Raw genomic sequence first — 15000 nt, 5'->3', positions numbered from 1 at the left:
TACAGGATGTTATGGTTTTGAAAAATTTCCCAATGAAGGCTTGCCTAGGCTTGCCCAGGGAATTTCCAAAGGAAACCACACCCACCAGTCTTTCTCTATAAAAGCTTCAAACCCAGGCTCCATTTTAAACATTTGTTCTTGCTGGCAATGGTGTGCTGTGTGCTTGCCTCGAACTCTCTGTCTTGTATGGAACTAAACCTTCAAGTTGATGAACTGGATTCAAACCTCTTATCTGTTGAGGTAAGATTTTTATTTTCCTATTTTCAAACTTTGATTGAAACATACTCATTTAATAATTAAATAACTTAATTAATACATTATTATTTTCTCTCACAGGAAATTGTATCTGAAATACAAAATGAAAATACTGCTTTTGCTACAACTTGGGAGGAAATTGTTGGCTTGGTTGAAGACCTTATGAGCGACCAAGACCTTGAGTGGGATGACTTTGGTGTTCCTTGGAACTCTCTGTCTTGTATGGAACTAAACCTTCAAGTTGATGAACTGGATTCAAACCTCTTATCTGTTGAGGTAAGATTTTTATTTTCCTATATTCAAACTTTGATTGAAGCATACTCATTTAATAATTAAATAACTTAATTAATACATTATTATTTTCTCTCACAGGAAATTGTATCTGAAATACAAAATGAAAATACTGCTTTTGCTACAACTTGGGAGGAAATTGTTGGCTTGGTTGAAGACCTTATGAGCGACCAAGACCCACAGAACGAGTTCGTCCTTGATGACCCAACCAAAGAGTTATACCTTGGAGACCAGCAAAATCCTGAAAAAGAGTTTTACAGCAATAGTACTCATTGTGAGTTATCAAGACAATACCCACTGAACAAGTTATACGTTGATGAGCCAGAATACAAGTTTTACCTTGGAGACTCACAAATTTTGAAAAAATCAGTAAATGAGTTCTGCCTTGATGGTTTAAATAACTACCTTGGAGACTCAGGAAAAGGGTTCTGCCAAGATGGTTCTAAATATGGGAACTACCTTGGAGACTCACAAATTTTGAAAAAATCAGTAAATGAGTTCTGCCTTGATGGTTTAAATAACTACCTTGGAGACTTGGAAAGTTGGGGTTATTTTGAAGACTTGAAATGCTACCACTCTTTGGGATTTAAACCTATCAAGAAAGTTCATGCTCCCTCTTTCTATGTCATCAAACCTGAAAGCCTTAAAAGACAGAATTGGAAGAAGAGAAAAAAAAAAAAAACGTAAAATATATACATATATATATATATAAATATACATATATATATATATATATATATATATATATATATATATATATATATATATATATATATATATATATATATATATATAGGTGGAAATCTCATTTTGAAAAAGACTGTGTTGGGTGAGGATTGAGTTGGGGTTGAGATTTTGAATGTGAGGGTTGGGGTTAAGATTTTGAATGTGAGGGTTGGGACACACACACACATACACATCAACAAACAAAAGTTAAGCCTTGACTATTCAGTTGAGGATTCTGTGTTTGGGGTTCACAGATGTAAGAACGTCCACCCCTTGACACACATTATATACTGTTATACACCTCGGACTTGGCCCTCGAGTGTCCACAACGGTGTATAGTAGGAGGGAGTGAAGCGCCAACCTATTGCTCCCATTGCACACACACACACACACACACACACACAAACAAAAGTTAAACCTTGACTATTCAGTTGAGGATTCTGTGTTTGGGGTTCACAGATGTAAGAACGTCCACCCCTTGACACACATTATATACTGTTATACACCTCGGACTTGGCCCTCGAGTGTCCACAAAGGTGTATTATCTGCTTAGTTTTGTCTTTTGTAATTCCTGTGAATAAAATGAACCTAAAATCTCTTCCCCTTCCAAATCATATATTTTATAAGTCCAAGGAACTGTATCTATTACATCAACAATTTTAAAAAGTTCTTTCGTCCATCGTTCAGTAAAACCCTTTTCAAAATGAGATTTCCACCTATATATTCTTACGATATCACCAACTTTGAACTTAGGTTTTCTGACATTAATCTCTTTTTTATATTTTAATTTTGTAAATGTTTCTGATGGCTTCATATTCGTTGACGTGTGAATCGTGTCATTATACTTATCCACAATATCCTGAATAAAAGATGACCATTGTTGTGAACCGAGTTGTGTGAATTTTTTATATAGTCTCTCTTTTAAGGTACGATTAAAACGTTCAACAACAACTGCCTTCCCTTCATTAAAGGTACTGTATAATGTAATACTGTTATTTTTTAGAAAATTCATAAATGTCTTGTTATAAAACTCTCTACCCTCATCAGTCCACAATTTTTTAGGTTTTCTCTTACTTTTATTAAATATCTGTTGAAAAGCTAACATAAGAGTATTACCTGTTTTGTTTTTTAAAGGGACAACCCACGCATATCTACTCCTCAAATCAATAACGGTTAAAGCATACTTGTACCCCTCATCATTATTGAGTTCAATCAAATCAGCAGACCAGATATAATCAACTTCCTTGGAATAAACTTTCCTTCTCTGAAACTTTGTGAATATTGGTTTATGTAATTCATCAGCTAATTGCTCTTCAGTCTTAATGGCATCATTAGAGCCTATAAGTTTTTTGAATTTCCAAGTCCAAGTTTCAATTTAGCACTAATCATCTTCTTCACGATGAACCTATCAACTTTTTCTCTCAAGGTTGGATTTTGTATCAGAGACAAATTATACAACATTTCTCTATCGGCTTCATGCTTTTCTTCCAACGTTGTGGTATTCCCATAATCAATATCGTGTCTCATGCACACTTCATCAACTCTATTGATTGGTTTACTCCAGGATTTAGGATTGTCTGCCTCATCTAATCTTTTATCCAAGTTTGTGCCTGGACCACAGAAAGAATACCCTGGAAGATGTAATTCCCCTGGTATTCCAGTAGTTGTAAATTTACTTCCTGATAAAAACTTTTGTATATCTCCTCCGAGTTTGTGTTTGGAGATAAATTGATTTTTTTTGAACCACACACCGAACATATACCTTTTTGTATAACCCTGTTATTTTTACTTTTAATATATGAAATATTTTTAGTATTAGTTTTCTTTTACATTTGAGACAATAACTCATTTATTTATGAGAAAAATTCCTGCAGAGTGCAAAAACCTTTTTAGTTTCCAACATGCACATTTGAATCTTAATTTTTAAAACATAAAGAATCCTTAGAAATGCCTTCACTCTCTCCTCCATTTATTTAAGAAAAAACTTGAATTAAAATGAATAGCTTGACGATGCCAATAGTTTTGTCGAAAGTATTGCAAATAGACTTGTTAATTCTTTGTATTCCTCCTCGGTGGGTTGAGTTATTTTCTGTAATACCTCTATTCTTTTTTGAATCTCATTGGTTTCCATACTATAATATTTATTTATTCTCTCTCTTTCCTCCTTCTCTTTCTTCTCCTCCTTCTCCTTTTCCTCCTCTTCCCTGTCTTCTTCAACTCCTTCCTCATCCCTTACTATCCTTGAATCGTTTACACCCCATAGAATATTATACATATATTCATCAGGATTTCTTGTTATTCCTGTATCCAAAATAATTTTTTTTACAACAGGAAACCAATAAAATTTCTTTTGAATTTCTAAAAGAGCCTTACCTTTTCTTAACCTTATAATTTTTTCATTATTTAACATTCTAATTAAATCTAAAGTTGTCGGTTTATCAACATCAGCATAATGCCAATCTTTTATTGAAAATACCTCATTCTTATGTTGTAGAACATATTTATTAAAATACCGAATACCCTTTTCTTGAAGGTATGCTTGGACACAGAAATGATAATTTTCTTGAAGTCTTCTTGCTGTCATTTATGTATTAGAAATATATGTTAGAATAATATTATGGCACGAAACACCTCCCCATCTTCCCATAGTTAAATCATTTTGTATTTCCTTACTTATTATATATAATCCTGTTTTTTCTGTTTTCATGAGATAAACAAGGGCAAAACCATTATTATATTTACCCTTATTAAATTCTTTTTATTTGTTGTTTACTAATCGTGGCTCCACAAAACTCATTCTCGATACCAAGTGGATAATATTCTTCCTTACGAGACTGATTTAATTGTTCCAGGTCTTCGAGGTTAATTTTAAATGACCAATTATACCCTAAATCATTCATATCATACCCCCATTGTTCTATTCTCATACAAACGATACGCCCTTCTTTATAAAAATTTATTTTAATTCGAACTGTGAATTCTGTATGACCTGGAGATAATATCAACACTTCTGTATCTTTAGAATACACAGCCGTTTTATTTAAGTATATATATTGTGATAAATCGCTTAATCTCACCAAGTCATTCGCGTCAGTCGGGCTTGGATAATTTTTTAATTTATAAGCATTTTTCATGTTAATATTTTTGTTTATATTATATTTATGTCGTTCAGCCTGTGCCTTTGTATAATAATTTGATAAATCAATATCCAGTTCTTGAGATACACCAAAGATAGAACCATCTTTACCAACATAAGTCATTTATATTACATTAAAAATAATATCATAAAATTTTTTATTTTTGTTGAGTTGAAATAACACATATAGACATAATTGACCACAACACTTGGAATTTAATTCTTGGACTTGAAATGTTTGATAAACACCATTCTGTAAGAATTTTATGACTTCAACAGGTGGTGGAAGACCAAAACTATCAAAATAATATTTGTCTTGATTATTAAAAATACAAACCCAATGAGAACCGTTCCCATTATTATCTTCTAAGTTCATAATAATATTCTTTGTATGTTTCGGCACATTTGTTAATTCATCTCTCATACAAATAACCACATTATGAATTTTTAATTTCTTACAATATTTGGCAAGTTGTAAATTTGATGTTGTATTCTTTCCAAATTCTTTCAACCACTCATCAATGCTCATTTATTTATTAGAAAGATATAATCCATTACCTCTTTTCGTTAATTTTACACCTGCTTGTGCTATAGAAGAAAGCATATCTCCAACTAACAATCTCGCTTTATCAGGCAGACCTTCAAGTTTTTCAGCAAAATCTACAATTACACCACTTCCACTAATTTGTTTCTCCACCTCTTTGTTATGTCTTTCCAATTCTTTTTGAGCCTGGAGTTGAGCCTTCCTTTCGTTGGCAGTTTTGACCGCTGTTGAAATACCACCCGTCAATGCTCCAACCGCACTTAAACCAGCAAATAAAGGAATTAGAAATGGGAGAAATCCTCCACTCGTCTCTCTTATTGAATATTTTTTCAACATTGGTTTTGTCATTTTAATTTTAAGTAAGCCAGTGTCATTCAAGATTTTAACCTGTTCTCTTGTGAGCAAAACATCAATTCTTACTGCTCCTTTTCTCTGAATTGTATTAACGTTAATCGTACAAGGCTTTTGATTTTGAACACAAGATGATAGTTTATGAAGATTGATTTGATTAACATATACCCCAGTTGGTACTTTGCCACTCATTTATTTAACAAAAAATTATGTGAGACTAATCATCACACCATTATCTGTATTAATCTGCAATTCTGTTTCTTCCAAAAGCAAACAATATGTATCAACTTCTTCACTCTCTCCTCTTTCAATGTATAGGGAAGTATCCACTCGATTAGACTTTATAGTTTCCTTTTGAGCGCTCAGGTCAAACGTATAGATTGTATACAAACTTTTAAATGCTGTCATATCCAAAATAGGTTCTTTATTTCCATTACTTTCACACACCTTTTGGTAAGACTTGTATGCTTCAGCAAAATCATTTTTTTCCCAATTAATTTCCAATCTATCTCGTGGATAAAATGTTCCATCTAGAGAAACGCGAAGTTGTTTCACCTTAGCATTATCACTCAATGCATTATTCTTATCAGTCGCAGTATCACCATCTGGCTTTTTAAAAATCATCCACAGATATCGTGGCTTTCCTTCCAGAACACCCAAATTCCACGTGTAAGTAGTTTGATTGAGTTTAACGTGTTGACATCTTCTTTTGAGGTATGATACACTGAGTGGTTTCTTTGAGTTAAGTCTTCGATTCAACATCTCTTCTGTTTTAAGATTAGGAGTATATTCACTGATATACCAACTCATCTCCTCAATTACAAATTTATTCTGTTCACCAAAAGCACTACCAACACCAAAAAGCAATCTATTTTCATTATCATTCCTTTGTAGTTGAAATCTAATTTTAAGACCATACAGAACTTTATCATAATCACAAAATCCAAATATACCTTTAAGAGGAACTGCCACAGTAAAACTATTTTCTGCTTTTGTATCATCATTATACATTCCTTTCCTTTGAATATATCCAGGGTCTGTGTTTGTTCCCGTTGACATATCAGGAATAAAACCTTCGACAGACCCCTTTCCCATTCTATCACTGAATGTATAGAGTGTAAATTTCATCATTTCAGATACAGCAGAGACATAATCAACCGCTTCAACTTCTTGTGTTCCAATATACAATCGCACACTATCAAACATTTTCCAGAAGAAATCATTTACAAGTGTAGCGTTTGTGTTATTCCCAGCCTTAGTGAATTTAAATTTACACAACAAGAAACTTTCGGAGAGATTCAAATAGGTTTGTTGATTATTTATTTCAAAACTTTTTGTACCATTTGTATTCCAGTCTGTTCCAGTTATTGCATTTACCTTGAAGTAATCTTCTTTTTAGTGGAGTTTGAGATAATAATAGTATCATCCAAATCATAGATACTATCAATTGCTTCCATACTTGTATTTATTTAGGAAAAAAGATGTTAAAACTTTTGAAACCCTGTTCCAAGTATTTGAATTATTTTCTGTCGTTCTTGGGGGGACAACTGAGTTTTACCTTTCTTAATTTCTTTTATTGCTTGTAATTTATGAGATTCCTTCTGAGCATCTTTAATACTCTTTACAGCACCTGCTACATTTCCCACAGCAGAAGCAGTTGAACCAATTAGGTCTTTATGTTTAAGAATAGTTGAACCAATACCCATGAGAGTATCAATTATCCCATCTCCTCTAAATTGATGTCCGACACCCCTTTGTCTCTTAGGTTTATAGTATCCTCTACCAAGATACATACCTTCACCCTTGTAGTACGGGGAAAGGAACATCCCATCCCCTGTAATTATTTTATATTTTCCCAACTCGTGTTTCCTCACAATAACCATCGTATTTATTTATTGAAAAACTTCACGTAGGTGAATTCTGATGGATATAACTTCTCCATTAAAAGAAATCACACGATTATCTTGGTCGGTTATCCTAAAATTTACTCTGTGTATGGTTTTTCCTGACACAGGTAGATAAACCAAATTTTTAGGTTCCATATTGAATTTATAACCAATTGGGGTTGAGTATGCGCTGAATGAAAATATTGTATTTGTTTTTTCCATCATTATAAGCACCATCAATCAAATCACAGTGAATCAACACCGAATTTATTCCTGAGGATATTTGAATGACATTATCACTGTAAAACGTCCCATTAGTTTCAATCTTTTTTGAGGAGAAACCTAATAACTCTCTAAATGAATTATCAATTGTGAAATCAACCTTGTAGTTATTTTTAACTTTAATCGTTGATTTTGAAGTATGTTTTTGAATGTTTATAACAATATTTTTTGGTTCATCACCCTGTTCTTTCATAAGACGAGCAATTTCGGAAGATATTTGAGAAATCTCATATGCTCCGGGTGAGACTGTTATCGTTTTGTATCCACTTCCCGGATTATAACTAAACTTGTCATTTTTCTCAGTTATATTAAATAAGGTATTATAAGTTTCCATGGACAATAAAGATGCCTCATATTCTTTTGTTGTGTCAAGTTGTAGTGGGTATGGGAATGAAGATGTGTGGTCGCTTGTTGTGAAATTAAAACTCAGGATTGTGCTTCTCATCTTATTTAATATGAGATAAAATGTCTTTATATTGAGATTTATTAATTATTTTCATGTTCATCAACTGGTCTAAAATGGCTGATGCTTCATTAAAACAATTGTTATTTCCAGCCTTCTTACTGCCTCACAACAATAACAGTCTATTAACTAATTGCGATGGGTCATTTGGAAGAAAACTAATACCTGAACCAAGGATACTTAAAGCCTGAATAATGTGTTTCTCCTTCTCATTCTTCCTACTTTTACCAGAAAGAATAACCTTATAATTTAGAGTGTTCAGCAAATCAATATATACTCTATCATCATTATTTTCCATATCCAATGGTTTATCAATATACTTTGATTCATCCCTCACAGTTGAACCTTGTCTTCCATCTTTTGTGAGAAGAAACATTAATCTCGGAGTTAGTTTAACAGGGGGTTGAGCAGAACTTAAGAACCTTAATTCATCATTAAATATCAATACCTTTTCTTGAACAAGATGAAATATTGCTGGTTGTTCTGTTGGAATGAGTCCTGCTTTGGTTTTTGAATCCGCTGAATATTCATTGTTTTGAATAGCATTCACAATATAATCAGGGGTTGATTAATCTCTTCCAGTTGTTGAAATAAACCTTCATCATCATATTCTAATTCTCCTAAATGCTCTAATTCTTCCTCCGTCATTTGACTGAAATCTTTTAACATTTGAAGCTTTCTAGGAGTATATTCTACTGTGGGAACTGTGGAAACATCTTTCATTTTTTCTTGGGAAGTTTTTAAAAGTGGTTTAAAAAATTTCTCTTGTTTTTTTTCAAATGCTTCTTCGCCCGTTAGTTTCTGTCTGCGTTTCTTCTTTATGTCTTCCTGTTGTTTTACAACTTTTGAAACCAACTCTTGATGTTCCTTAAATCTTCTTGCTCTTTCTTTTGTATCCATTTATTTATTGTAAAATATCATTTAATGAATTGTAAAGATTAACAGGGAAATTTTCCTTTTCTTCATCATTCAAGTAGATGCGTTCAAATAAATCCTTTTCTTTAAATATTTCATCAAATTCTTTATTAACATTAATGCGAGTTGTAATTTCTTCTTCACTAATACTTGCATCTCTGCTTTTCATACGTTTGCGTTGAGTTTCTTCATCAACATCAAAACCGAATGATAAAATCTTCACCCCGCTCAGATATTTAATAATTTGTCTCGTTCCTTCTGGATTAGTTTCTAATATCCCAACACCACCAGATTTTAGTTTCCTTAACTCACTCTTACAATGTGAATATTTTGTTGTACCAAGAGAAACCTCCTCAAATATTTGTCCTTCATTCCTCAATCGCATATGTTCCTCCACTGAAATATAGTGATAATCTTCACCTTTTATTTCTCCAGGTCTTATTGCTCTAGTTGTTGTTGATACAATGCGTATCACGGGGTGTTTTTAAGTAAATTTACAATATTCTCATTTGTACTACACAAGAACCTTGATTTATGAAAGTTTTTTCCAGAAGCAGATTTACCCACAAGATTTATAATAATAGTTGTCATTTATATATGTAATTGTTTATAAAACAAAAAATATATCCCTTAATATCTCATCTTGTTTCACAACAATATATTTATATTTTTCAGTCGTGTGCTTCATGTAATCCTCAAATTTCTTTTTACTACATAATGTAGAACAATTATCTCTCCAAAAATTATTGATATCTATTGAATTTAACTTGAATAAAATAAAAGTATTAGCATTGTTTCTGATGGAACGACGAGGAAGTTGAAAGTACGATTGACTAAGATAAATACAATTACAAGAAGAATGTCTCCCTCTTGTGTAGTAGCTGTCCATTACCGTTTGGTTTCTCTCATTAACACAATCATCAAAGATAACGAGGTTCTTTTTGATTTATCCAAATCTTGGGGAGACGGTATATCATCCGTATTATCACTAAGAATACAAGTTATAGGATTTGATTTCTTTTTACATCTCTGTGTATCACAAAATAGTTGAATTATATCTTCAATGTTATAATCATTTAGGTTTTTTTGACGTTTAAATAAACCGATTATATCTTCTTTTTGAAGACCAGCATTAAAACCTTGTGAGAGTAGTTGATACTCTGGTTGAAAACTCGACTTTGTGAAAATTATTAAATTATCATAATCTAAAAAGTTGGGAGTGAGGAGCATTTTTAAAAGTAAGCAGGTTTTTCCACATCCACTTGAACCAACTATGAGACATCTTAATGAATTTGGGAGATTTTTATGGTTGTTAAATTTTATCTTATTTTCCCAAATAGGTAAAAAATCATTCATTTATATATTTGAAAAACAGGTTATTTAATTTATTATTGGCTTTTTTAGAAACTCTATATTTTATCCTAAGTTCAGGTTTAATTTCAAGATAATCCATTATTTTATTTATACAATATCTTGTGTTGATATTTCCCTGAAAATTACATCCATGAATAATATACAACAACAATCCTTTGAACATTTCTCTTATACGTTCAGTTTCTTCCCTTGTAAGGAAAGGTGTGTTATCATCCTCATACTTTACATTCATTTCTCTAATCAATCTTGTAAAGTAATTCATTTTTGGTGTAAATCTAAAAGAATTATTTTCCTTTTTATATTTTTTATTATCATTAATTAGAAGATAATCACAGAATATACATTGTTTATAGGCTTTTGACTCTGTGTTTAATCCCCGTCTTTCACACGCAGGACAATTCTCAAATTTGTCATATGGAGAATCAGGAAAGTCTAGCATATTTATAAAGTAAAACTTTACTCAAACTGAAATTCATCTATACTTTCAGTTGTATATTACCATCGATATCGATATACTTTTTTTCATTATCAGATTCAACGACAACATTTTTTATATTAAAGGTAATTTTAAAATTATCGTTAACTACTATTGAACGAAATGTCATTTCACCTGATATATTAACATCCTTTATTTCATCAGGATTTACATCTTTAGGGTTGTTGAAAAAAATACAAATTTCTCCTTGCATATTACAGATGGTCTTATCTTTTCTTTCTAAAGCTTCATCCATAAGGTTTTTGTTCTTTGATACTTTTTCTTGTTTCATTGCTTTTTCTAGTTTTGAATATATTACTAGAAGGAGAGGAGAAACTTTTGTTAGAGATACTTTAATTGATGTTCTACCAGGTATACTAAAAGCCCTTCCACTGAAGGAAATTGAAGAACTCATATTATTTACCATAATAGTTTTTATCCAATAGTTGTTATATTTATCTTTGTTCAATTTTACATCCTTGACATATTTCTCAGTATCTTTAACAGATGAAGAGATTGATTGAAACTTGTCTTTTGTGTCTTGAAACATTGTATTTATTAAGTGAAAAAGTTGGAGGATAAAATGTTTTTAAGCACAGATTCACCTATAAATTAAACGAAATTTTCATCAAGAAAATTTTAGTTTAAGCAAAGTTTTATTCTATAAATATGGTGAATACAACGTACTGCGATGTTTGTAATCACGAATATAAACATTATAGAAAACACCTCCGAACCAACAAACACACATTTAATCTATTTCATCAAATATCTCCTCTTGAGTTGGAAAGAAAACATTGTGATATCTGTTCAAAGGATGTTTTGAAGAGTAGTTATAATCAACATCTTCAATCACAAAAACACAAGAAAAATGAGTTTAAAGTAAAGGGAGACTATTATATTGAAAACACTGATGGGGCATTTAAAGGGCATATAAAAAGAAGGATTTTTCAATTTGGAGAACCCGGTCCATCATCAATAGCTGAATCAATTGAAATAGTGAAACCCGATGTTGAAAAATTTATTAAAAAGACATTAAAAGAAATGAAAACTTTAAAGTTTTATATGGGAGTGAAAATGAATATGAAAAGACAAGATGAAGAACATACTCCTTATATGAGAACAGGTCTTCATTTTATAACATCATTTCAAGATTTTTTGAATAGTGGGGTTTATGAAGAACTATCAAGACAAGAGGAGGATGTTGATAATACAGTGGTAGGAAGTGGATTCAATATTAAAAAAATCATCTTTTAGATATACACATTCTAAAATCAAACCCTCTTAAAGCTTCTTCTTATATTGAATTACCAAAAGAAATAAAACTAAAGAAGGCAGTTGTTAATATTAAGAACAATGATAATAAATGTTTTCTCTGGTCTGTTCTTGCTCACTTTCATCCACCAAAATGTAATTCAGAAAGAGTAAAATAATATATGAAATATGAGAATACCTTGGACATTAAAGATTTTAAATTCCCAATGCCACTAACAGATATTCCTAAATTTGAGAAAAAGAATAATCTTTCTATTAATGTATATGGATTAACGGATACAAACAAAGTTCAAATATTAAAAATTTCAAACAACTATAAAAATGAAGAAACACACATTGATCTTTTATATTTTAGTGTTGGAAAGAATTCACATTACACATACATCAATAATTTATCAAGATTAATCTCTTCTCAGGTATTCAGAACAGCAAACAAAATATATCCTTGTAAGCGATGTCTTAATTCATTTCATACAAAAGAACGATTAGAACAACATTCAAAATATTGTAGTAATCATAAATCAGCTGTAAGTACAATGCCTAAACCTGGTGAAAAGATTTATTTTGAAGATTATAATAAATCTATCATGCACCCATTTGTGATATACGCTGATTTTGAATGTATCCTTAAAAAGATAAATACTGCTTCTCCTAATCCAAAAGAACCATATACAAATAAATATCAAAAACATATTCCTTGTGGTTTCTGTTATTATATCAAATCATCTGTTGGAGAAAAGTATAACAAACTTGAACATTATCGTGGAAAAAATGCTTCACAAGAGTTTGTAAAACGATTAGAAAAGGATTGTATAAGACTCACTAAATTAATGAAAGAAACAAATGAACCGATGAAATTAACCAAAGAAGAAAAATTAGAATTTAGAATGAACAATATCTGTCATATTTGTGAGGGGAAATTAAGGAGTCTAAAGTTAGAGACCATTGTCATCTTACTGGTAAATATAGAGGTCCCGCTCATTCCTGTTGTAATCTTAATTATAAATTACCTTCTTTTATTCCAGTCTTTCTTCACAACAGCGCCAACTATGATACACATCTATTTATAAATGAACTTTCAAAAACACCAGGGAATATTTCTGCCATAACAAACACAAGTCAAAAGTATATTTCATTTTCAAAAATGATATTCACAAAACCTTTAACTCGTATTAGGTTTCTAGATTCTTACAAGTTTATGGGAACACCACTAGCCTACCTCACATCAAATCTAAGCTCCACGGACTCTTTTCCAAATCTTAATTCATTCTTTCCAAAAGAGGAAATTCTCACTAAAGAGGAAATTCAGATTAAAGAGAGAATTCAAAGTAAAGAGGAAACTCTAATTAATGAAGAAATTCTAACTGAAGATGAAATTCTAATTATAAAGAAAATTCGAACTAAAGAGGAAATTCAGATTAAAGATGAAATTCTGATTAAAGAAGGAATTCTTACGAGAGAGGAAATTCAAACAAGGAATGAAATTCAAAGTAAAGAGAAAATTCTTACAAGTAAGGGAATTTATCCTTATGATTATATGGATTCATTTATGAGATTTAAAGAAACACAACTTCCTTCAAAAGAAAGTTTCTATAATAACCTTTATGAAGAAGAGATAAGTGATAAGGAATATAAACACGCACAAGAAATATGGAAAATATTTAAGATAAAGAACCTTGGAGAATATCATGATTTATATCTAAAAACAGATGTTTTATTGTTAGCTGATGTGTTTGAGGCTTTTAGAACACTCTGTCATAATAAAAATTGTTATGGATTAGACCCTGCCCACTATTTCACAGCTCCTGGTTTAGCTTGGAGTGCAATGTTGAAAATGACAAAACAAGATATAGATTTAATCAGTGATGTTGATATGCTTTTGATGATTGAGAAGTCCAAGAGAGGTGGAATATCACAAGTATGTTCAAAAAGATATGCGAAAGCAAATAATAAATATCTCCCAAATTATGATAGTGAAAAAGATAGTAATTATTTGATGTATTTTGATGCTAATAATTTGTATGGATGGGCAATGTCTCAATCTCTGCCTTATGGTAAATTAGAGTGGGTGGAAGAAAAGGATTATGAAAAGGCTTTGATGAATATTGTTATTTCTTCTCAAGAGGAATTGAATGACGAAGAAGAAGGTTATTATTTTGAAGTTGATTTGAGGTACCCGAGTGTTCTTCATAATAAGCATAAAGACCTTCCTTTTGCATGTGAGAAAGAAACCCCAAAGAAAGAATGGTTCAGTGATTATCATAAAAGTTTTAATATTAAAGGCAAATCAACAGAAAAGTTATTAACAACATTCTATGATAAAGAGGGATATGTTTTACATCAGAGAAGCTTAAAACAGTTTTTGAGAGAAGGATTGAGAGTAGCTAAAATTCATAGAGTTTTAAAATTTAAACAAAGTCCTTGGGTGAAAAAGTATATTCAATTCAATACAGATATGAGAGCAAATACAAAAGTAAAATTTGAAGGGGACTTTTATAAATTAATGAATAATGCTGTATTTGGAAAGACTATGGAAAATGTTAGAAACAGGCAAAACATTAGATTCGCAACATCTTGGAAAGAAGCTTCGAGATTGATAAATAAACCAAGTTTTGAGAGAGAAGAGGTTTTTTCAGAGAACTTTTCTGCAATTCATATGAAAAAGGAAAGTATTGTAATGGATAAACCAATTTATATTGGAACAGCAGTTCTTGATTTATCAAAGATATTGATGTATGATTATTTGTATAATGACTTAAAGAAAGAGTATGGTGAAAATGTTTCATTGTTGTATATGGACACTGATAGTTTTATCCTAGATATAAAAACTGATGATGTTTATGAAGATATGAAGAAAAATATTGGAGTATATGATACAAGTAATTTCAGCAAGAAGAGTGAGTTATTTTCCAAAAAGAATGAAAAGGTTATTGGTAAGTTTAAGGATGAGTTGGGTGGAAAAGTAATGAGTGAGTTTATTGGATTGAGAGCAAAGGCATATGCTTATAAGTATGGTGAACAGATTGA

General features: G+C 31.1%; 1 protein-coding gene and 1 long non-coding RNA gene across 7 annotated transcripts in view; one reads left to right on the top strand and one right to left on the bottom strand.

The window, feature by feature from the left end:
* The window catches only part of LOC147032195 (uncharacterized), a 1892-nt gene extending 718 nt beyond the window's left edge, over positions 1-1174 (top strand). Inside the window, exons 1-3 of the long non-coding RNA XR_015051984.1 lie at positions 1-240; positions 337-531; positions 628-1174. The exon at positions 1-240 is cut by the window's left edge and continues 718 nt beyond it. This is a non-coding gene — a long non-coding RNA (uncharacterized LOC147032195). The remainder of the gene's footprint in view (positions 241-336; positions 532-627) is intronic.
* The window catches only part of LOC147032194 (transmembrane protein 121-like), a 148843-nt gene that overhangs the window by 5050 nt on the left and 128793 nt on the right, over positions 1-15000 (bottom strand). The window lies entirely within an intron of this gene.

Source organism: Eptatretus burgeri, chromosome 2, assembly GCF_056783735.1.
Source record: "Eptatretus burgeri isolate ZD-2024b chromosome 2, Ebu_testis_v1, whole genome shotgun sequence".
NCBI classification, from domain to species: domain Eukaryota; kingdom Metazoa; phylum Chordata; class Myxini; order Myxiniformes; family Myxinidae; genus Eptatretus; species Eptatretus burgeri.
Note: the sequence above shows the minus strand (reverse complement) of the source record. Positions and strands in the feature narration are given on the sequence as shown.